Below are 9,759 nucleotides of genomic sequence, written 5' to 3' on the forward strand. Positions count from 1 at the left end.
TAAGGAAAAGAAGGAATACAAAGTTAGAACATATTATCATTGCATCTCAAAAGAAATATGTTGTTGGAGCTCCATATATTGGCCAAGTAAATAGTTTAGCTAAAAATAATATAATTCAGACCAAATATTTGCGAATTTGACTTGAAAAAGAAAATTGCATAGTTTAAGTAAATAGTTATTACATGAATATACAAATAAAAATATATAGTATTTTTTTGGCAGAAAATACACCGTTTGAACTTCATTACCTTGGCTAAATCTTCTTTTTATTTGGCTAAAATAAATGGAGTTTCAACTAATTTTTGTGGATTTGGACCGAAAAAAAGATAAGAAATACATAACTGAAACATATATTCATTGTACCTGTAAAAATACAATTGCGATAAAATACAATGTAAATTAAGAAGTGATCACATTATGCATATGCCTTCAAGACCGTTCACCAGGTGTAAAACCAAGGACCTTCAAGTAATTGGGATGCCTTTGATGAAATTGAAAGATTTGAATGATCTTTTGGAAAAACCTAATAAAGTCTAAAATTTCATCCAAATGGTATTCAACGATAGTGGCCCAAGTTCCTGTGAAGAGGCCCAACTATAAGTGGAGATGTCACGACCCGGAATTCTCACTGTCGGGACCGTGATGACGCCTAATATTTCACTTGCTAGGTAAGCCAACATTAGAATATTTATCCATTTTTAATAGTTTAAAATTAATTAATGAGAAAGAACTGAAATAACTACAATAATCCAAAGTAAAAATATGGAAGCTAAATAAAGCCAAACGTCTAATACAACCCTAGATCCGGTGTCACAAGTGCACGAGCTACTAAAATAGTACAAACAAGGGTCTGAAATAACATAAAGTTGTCTGAAAAGAAGGTACACATTTAAATAAAAAGGGAATGGGACTCCAGGAGCTGCGAGCGCTGAGCAGCTGTACTGCAAGTCTCCGCAAGCTGTCCAATCCGAGCTCGCTAATAACCGTCGATGGGGCCGACTCCAAAATATGCACAAGAAGTGCAGAGTGTAGTATGAGTACAACCGACCCCATGCACTCTGTAAGTGCCGAGCCTAACCTCGACGAAGTAGTGACGAGGCTAAGTCAGGTCACTTACAATAACCTGTAAGCAGTATAATAATAATAACATGAAAGAAATATACGAAATGAAATAAAACTGTCAACTGAAAATAATAGCTACAGCCTCAAGAAATAAGCCAATGGTGATCAGAATTACCAATACTTAGAGTTCTAAGTAAGAATACTAAAAACCAATACAGGTCAAGGAAATAGAAATACATAGGTTGTTGCGGCATGCAACCCGAACCCACTGTACAATATAGAATCTTCCCTTATTTCAAGTAACAACATCAACAATAATAAATAAATAATATATATATATATTACGGTGCGCAACCCGATCCCACCATATATCAACATTAGTATCATAATTCATCCTTATTTTACCGTATCAATCCACTCTTATTCTACTTGTTGCGGCGTGAAACCCGATCCCACCGTATCAGTACAAATTTACCTTTATTCCACCATATCAATTCACCATTATTTCACCTGTTGCGGCGTGCAACTCGATCCCACCATATCAGTATCAAATACTCAATGTGCACAGTCAAATCAATAATTCAAATCACAAGAATCTTTGCGATCAATAAATACCAAGCTAAACCCAAAAGAAAATCTTGTACAACATAGGAAATCATATAGGTAATATTATACAGCAAGTCAAGTTCAGTAAATGACAATTAGAAGGTGCAAGTAAGTCAGCCAAAGCAAGTAGCAGTGAATCATGAAAATACGAAAGGATCTAACATTATTAACAGAAGAAAATAAAATATTGATTAACATGTAGCAAATAAGCATGGAAGTAGAGCATATAACATTTAATATATGGAAGGAGACAATTAAAGGAAAACTGAAAAACATCAGGGAAAACAGGCAATTCGGCGGTGTATAAGCACTCCTCACTTTGCATATACGCTGCAACACATGAAATTCACAAAACACATAGCTCAAGGGTTCCTAATTCCCTCAAGTCAAGGTTAGACTCAACACTTACCTCACTCCACAGTCAATTTAGATCTCTCCCAGGCATTTTCTTTAGAATCCGCCTCCAAACCATTCGTATCAAGTGACAATTGACTCAATAATATCAAATATTGCTAAAGAAATCAATTACAATGCATAAATTTAGAATTTTCAAACTTTCCCCCCAAAAGTCAAAAATCAACCTCGGGCCCGCTTGGTCAAAACCCAAAATTTAGACCAAAACCCGATTACCCATTCACCCCGAGCCCGGTTATGTAATTTGTTTCGAAATCCGACATCAATTTGAGGTCTAAATTCTAATTTTACAAAAAATTTTAATTCTGCCCAAACCCTCAATTTCTACCATGAAAATCCTAGATTTTAAGTGAAAACTGATGATAGGCTATAATTACATATTTTAGTCGCTTATTACACTCTAATTTACTGCACTTTAATTGAGTTTGAGATTTAATCGCTAGTGTTTTGCACTAATTGTATTTTTTATGCCTTGTAGGAGGGATTCCGAGCTATGTAGATGTTATGGCATGAATTAAAGTGATTTGGAGATTTGAATTTTGAATAAAAGCCTAAGGAATTAAGCTGGGATCGTGTTCGGGGATCAACTGATGATAATTAAGAGCGAACGAAGAATCGAGTAGGCATATTGCGCACTGTCTAGTAAAATATACATAACTTTTTGTTCAGAACTCCATTTGGACTCCACAATATATAGTTTGAAAGTTAAATCAAAGGTTTACAATGTTTATGTTTTACGTTTTTCCAAATTCCCAACAAAACAGGTTGAAAACTACGCGTCAAGTGCGCAGTCGCGCTGGTCAGGCAGAATCAAAGTGGATATGCGCGATCTTAGCGCGGTCCAAGTGCGGCCGCGCACGTCCTGTCCGGAAAATGTGTCCTTTTTCATATACGAGAAGGTGTAATTGTTTGGGCCCAACCCTACTTGGTATATATACATGAAAAAATGATATTTTGAAGACTTTTGACATACTTTTGACATAATTTAGAACTAATGAGGCTAAGGAGACCGAGGATTCGACCTAAGGAGGCAAGAACACACTAGGAGCAAGGCGGAGAATTCTTCTATGAGTTTTTCATTTCCTTCTTCCTATTTTTTGTTATTTATGAATTCTTGTATTGTAGTTACGCATACTATTATGAATAGCTAATTTATTATCTAGGGATTTGATGGAACCTATTGAAGGATGATTTTCTTGTTACAATAATATAGATTTGCCATTGTATTTTCTCTATTTGTTCAACTATATTATTATTGTGCTTGGTTGAAGAGCTCTCAATTGACTGTGCCTATTTAGTGTGTATTACTCGGAAGAGAGTGAATATTTAGGTAGTTGTTGAACAACATCACTCCTAACGTATATGAGGGATTGATACGGAGGGTTTAAAGGTGGGATTAGGGATAACGAAACCTTGGGTGCGATCCGAGTGAGCCGTACTTAATGCCAACTAGCATAATTTGGGAGAATATGCCTAGTAAATTGTGGTAATTACTCGGGAGAGAGTTACGACAGTCAGAGCGCTCATGATCGGTAGAGAATAGTTAGGCGAATTTGTAGAAAACATAGCGGGAAGGATTCCGACAATAGGGAAAATCATAACTCTAGACCTCCTTAATCTTGTCACTAACCCTTAGTATCTTTAGTTGTTAATTTATAATTTAATTTATTAGTTAATTAGATACAAGAATCTTAATATTTATAACATAGGAATTGTTCGAGCTTGTCTTCTTAGAAATATTGAACAACTGTAGCTAAGCCTTAGTTTTCTGTGGGATTCGACTCCGGATTTGTAAACCGGATTATATTTGCAACGACCGTTTAGTCCTTTTTATAAGGCATAATTGAGCGTGATCAAATTTTGGCACCGTTGTCAGAGAACTAACGGTGTAGTTGTATATATTGCTAGGTTTCGAGTTTGAACTTTTATTTTGTTTTATTTTTTATATTTTTATTTTTATTTTATTATAACTGTTGATTTGAGAAACATGACATCTTGGAATTATGAAAATTTAGGTGTAGATAATTCTACTATTGATCCTCATACATATTGTGAAGGAAACCACCCGTATCAAAATTATCAAAATAATCCCGAGAGCGAGTTATGTGCACCAACTCAATCTTATTTGTGGAATGTGTGTGATGTATGTGGTGGTAAAAATGTTCACTTTCACGGTTGTGGTTATATTTCTTATCTTCCCCCATCCCCTTACTATGATTGTTCTACCTTTTTATGTGAAGTTAATAGAAACAAAGAACCTGAGAATGCGGACCTGAAAGAGATTAAGGATATGTTAAAGTGCCTTCTGGAATAAAATAATGAGAAACAATTTCAGATAGAAAGGCAAGAGGCAACTATTCGCAAATTGGAAGCTCAAGTAAGTCAAGTGGTTGAAGCTTTTAATGCGCAATAAGCCAATTTTGGGGATAGGAGGCAAGAAGAGCATGAATATAAGGTACTAATTGAGGAGGTCATAGTAGAACATCAACAACCTAGCCAACTACAATTTGAGGATGTCGATGTTATAGAAGTGAGACTAGAGTCAGCCAAATACATTGGCGATATAAATTTTGTTGACTCTAGTATCATTGATGTTGAGGATGCGAAAGTCCTAAAGTTCATGTGTGTGAGCGCATTGGTTCTCACTCCAAACATTTTTCTACATTATGCTTGGATGACGATATGGAAATAAAGTCATCCGAGCCGATTGAGAAGTCAAGGAATGAGGAACAAGGTGCCTACATTCTGGAATTTTTCTTGCCAGAAAGACAGGACTACATACCTCATCTAAAAGCCAAGAAGTGTAGAGTAGTACAATGGTTGCTTGGGCCAATTTGTTCCTCCACCCCTGGAGCATAGACGAAAACTTGATGCCAAATTGGGGGTTCAATTCATAAGCTCGAGGTGGAGGCAAAAAGTGATTTGTGTCATGCCGCGACGTTAAATCAAGCGCTTATTGGGAGGCAACCCAGCTTTATTGCTTTCTTTTATTTTATTTTCTTTAATCGTATTATGTTTGTAGTGTCAATTTTTGATTTTCCATGAGCATGGAAAGCAAAGCTATTGGATGGATGTAACATCAAACCAGATGATTGGAACTAAGTGTGAGGTACCCGCATGAAGGACCAAGCCTGGGAGAAGTCTGAGTACCCCATGAGCTACTAGTGCTTCGGCCTTTGGCCTACCAAAGAGTTTCTTTTACCCTCTTATTAGTTATAGTGTGCATTGGGGACAATGCACAATTTTAAGTGTAGGATGAGGAGATTGTCTGGTTGACGTTCTATGCTACTTTAACTGTGTTAGTTTAATTGAATAATATTTATTTTTTGTTTTTTTAAAAGATTGGACTTTTCCCGACGATGGATCTATTAGACAATTTTCTTGAGGGATTTAAGTCTAAAGAAAAAAATGACAAAAAGATTTTCTTTTTAGGTAGTATAGTAATTCCCCTTGGTTTTTCTTTGTGTCGCGGTTCTTTTCAAAAGGTGTTACTTGAACCGGGTATAGTTAGTTTTATTTTTTTAGGAGTAGGAGCTAGTGTGAGATGAATTGTATTGCAGCGATATCTCTTGACTTTGTTGTACCTTGAGAATAGTGAGTACTTTGGCTGTGACGCTTAGGCTCAGTTTTTAACTCTTGTAGAAGTACCTTAAATTGTATGATCTTAACTTTGCTTAACTGCTTTGACTAGAGTGTCTTGATGAGCCCAATCTTGAGTGAGTTATGTGCCATGTGTGTGTAAGGTTTTGTGTTATTCTATGCATTGCATTTGATGTCTAGAACTTGCCCCGTGTGTTTGCAAAGAGAAATAGTAGTTTTGTTCAGTCTTGGAAGTGATATAGGCATTTCTTTGTTGAGCCAGTTATATTCTATTACCCACCTAATTGTTATGTGTATCATAGTTAACCCCTTTGAGCCTATAATCCTGTTTCTTTGGCAACCACATTACAAGCTTTACTCAATTGTTTGAATTAACCATCTATTTGAACCTTTTAACCTCTCATGAGCACTTGGATAGTTATGAACTTTGTAAAGTTAAAATGTGGGGTAGTTGGTTTGGCTTTTGAGTGGAACTAATGAAATAAGGAGAAAGGTGCATTGTTTTGAAAAAGTAAGAGCCACTTGATTTGAAAAAAAGAGTTGTATTGTTGTGAAGAGTATTCCTTGATGATGTTGGCATTTGATATAATTGTTCTTAAAGAAGTATGGGGTAATATACATTAAGGTGAAGGTGGAGTTTTGGTTTGACATAAGTAAGGGCTTGAATGTTAAAGTATATGTATTAAAGTGCTTAGGGAGGTGTAGTCACTCTAATATACAAATGTATCCTACCCGATCCGTAGCCTACATTACAACCAAGTAAAGTCCTACTTGATCCTAGACTAAATGAGCTCGATTAGTAGAGTAGTACACTAAAGGCAGGCCTATGGTGCATCTTTTGTGGCATATGGATGTTATTTCTGAGAGTGAGTGAATTCTTTCGATCTTGAGTTCCTAAGTATTCTTAAATTTTATTGTGTGGAACTTCTCTCTTTTGTTGTGTGAGACCACTTGATTCATGAAGGAAAGGTAATATCAATGACCTCTATATTAGTGTAAGTGAGTGAGTTATGAATAATGTTTGGTACTTGTGAGTCAAATCTTGACGTTAAGTTGTTACGCTTTTGTGCTTAGTCTTTTTTAAATATTCTTGATGTGATGAGTTAGGAGATTTGTTTTAAAAAAGGTCGTGTCTATATAAAGTGTAGTTTGATTGCTCGAGGACGAGCAATGGTTTAAGTGTGGGGTATTGATGATAGGCTATAATTACGTATTTTAGTCGCTTATTACACTCTAATTTACTGCACTTTAATTGAGTTTGAGCTTTAATCGCAAGTGTTTTGCACTAATTGTGTGTTTTATGCCTTGTAGGAGGGATTCCGAGCATTGTAAATGTTATGGAATGAATTCAAGTGATATGAAGCTTTGAGGTATGAGTAAAATCCTAGGGAATTAAGCCAGGATCGTCTTCGGGGATCAACGAATGATAATTAAGAGCGAAGGAAGAATCAAGTAGGCATATTGCGCACTGTCTAGTAAAATACATATACCTTTTCGCTCCAAACTACATTTGCGCTCCACAATATATGGTTGGAAATCTAACCCAAAGGGATACAACTTTCATGTTTTATATTTTTCCAAATTCCCAACAGAACATGATGAAAACTACGATCAAGTGCGTGGCTGTTCTCAGGCCGCGCTCGTCAGGCAGAATCAAAGTGGATATGCCCGGTCTGAGCGCGGTCGCGCACGTCCTCTTCGGAAAATGTGCCCTTTTTCGCGTAGGAGAAGCTGTAATTGTTTGGGCCTAACCCTACTTGGTATATATACATGGAAAAACAGTATTTTGAGGACTTTTGACATAAATTAGACCTAATGAGGCTAAGGAGACCGAGGATTCGACCTAAGGAGGCAAGAACACACTAGGAGCAAGGCGGTGAATTCTTCTATGAGTTTTTCACTTCCTTCTTCCTATTTTTTTATTATTGGTTATGAATTCTAGTATTGTAGTTATGCATACTATTATGAATAGCTAATTTGTTATCTAGGATTTTTATGGAACCAATTGAAGGATGATTTTCTTGTTACGTTAATATAGATTTGCCATACTATTTTCTCTATTTGTTCAACTATATTATTATTGTGCTTGGTTGAAGAGCCCTCAATTGACTGTGCCTATTTAGTGTGTATTACTCGGGAGAGAGTGTATATTTAGGTAGTTGTTTAACAGCATCATTCCTAACGTATATGAGGGATCAATAATGATGGTTTAAATGTGGGATTAGGGATAACGAAACCTTGGGTGCGATCCGAGTGAGCCATACTTAATGCCAGCTAGCATAATTTGGGATAATATGTCTAGTAAATTGTGGTAATTACTCGGGAGAGAGTTATGACAGTCAGAGTGCTCATGATCGGTAGAGAATACTTAGGTGAATTTATAGAAAACATAGCGGGAAAGATTCCGATAATAGGGGAAATCATAACTCTAGTCCTCCTTAACTTTGTCTCTAATCCTTAGAATCTTTAGTTGTTAATTTACTAGTTTAATTTATTAGTTAATTAGATACAAGAATCTTAATATTTATAACATAGGAATTGTTCGATCTTGTCTTCTTAGCAATATTGAACAACTCTAGTTAAGCCTTAGTTCTTTGTGAGATTCGATTCCGGACTTGTAAACCAGATTATATTTGTAACGACCGCTTAGTCATTTTATAAGGCATAGTTGGGCGTGATCATAAACCTTATGAACTATAATGGGTAATTGAAGAAAGTAGGTTAGAATTACTTACCAACAAATTAAGGAAGAAAAACTCTTGGGAATATCGCCTCTAGGGTTTTCTAGTTTTGAAATTTTGAAAGATTGGGAAAATCCCGTAATTGGTCTATTTTAATCACTAGGCGTCAGGCCTTCTTCGCGTCTGCGAAGTGCCTGCTGCGATCGCGAAGCAGCGGCTCAAATAGCCTATGCATTCATGAGATACCCTTCGCGTTCGCGAAGGCTTATACCCACCAGCCTATGCATTCACGAGCCTTGTGTCGTGTTCGTGAATAGTATTGATCAGTTTTCCCTCCCCCAGTCCCATGCCTACACGTTCGCGAGAGGCTGGCCACGTTCGCGAAGGGTAATGCCCCCATTCCTCTGCGTTCATGGCCTAGCTTTCACATCGCAAAGAAGAAAATCCTACTTAGCTTAGTTCACTCTTCACGTTCGTGAGAGTACCTTCACGAACGCAAAGAAGGAAACACCAGAAACCAGCTGAAGCACAAAAACCAAATTTTCTAAGTTTCAAAACATCCGTAGCCTATCCGAAATTCACCGAAGCCCTCGGTGCTCCAAACCAATTATGCACACAAGTCCAAAAACCTTATACGAACTCGCTAGCGCGATCAAAACCCCAAAATAATGCCCAAATCTAATGAAATTTTCAAGAAAACTTTTAAACTTCCATTTTAACAACCGGACATCCGAATCACATCAAACCAATTTTGTTTCTCACCAAATCTGACAGAAAAGTCATAAATATGGTAATGGACATATACCGGGTTCTAAACCAAAATACGAACCCGCATAACAAAATCAAACATCGGTCAATTCTTATAAATAATTAAACCTTTAAACTTTCAATTTTTAACAAAAATCAATAACTCGAGCTAGGGACTTCCGAATTCGGTTCGGGGCATTCGCCTAGGTCCCAAATCACGATACGGACCCACCGAGACCATCAAAATATGGATCCGGGTCCGTTTTCTCATAATGTTGACCGAAGTCAACTCAAATGGATTTTTGAAGCAAAATTTCATATTTTATCAGTTTTTAACAGAAAAGCCTTCGGAAAAACATTCAATTGCGCACGCAAATCAAGAAAGGCTTAAAGAAGCTATTGGAGGCTTCGAAACACAGAATTAGATTCTAAAACTCTAGATGACCTATCGGGCCATCACATTCTCCACCTCTTAAACAATCGTTCCTCCTCGAACGGACATAGAAAAGTACATGGGTTGGTGAAAAAGTGTGGATATCTACTCCGCATGTCTGTCTTGGACTCCTAAGTAGCTTCTTTGACCAGCTGGCCTCTCCAATGCACTCGAACTGAAGGATAACTCTTAGATCTCAACTATCGAATATGCTGG

The sequence above is a fragment of the Nicotiana tabacum genome, chromosome 7 (assembly GCF_000715075.1).
Source record: "Nicotiana tabacum cultivar K326 chromosome 7, ASM71507v2, whole genome shotgun sequence".
Lineage (NCBI taxonomy): Eukaryota > Viridiplantae > Streptophyta > Magnoliopsida > Solanales > Solanaceae > Nicotiana > Nicotiana tabacum.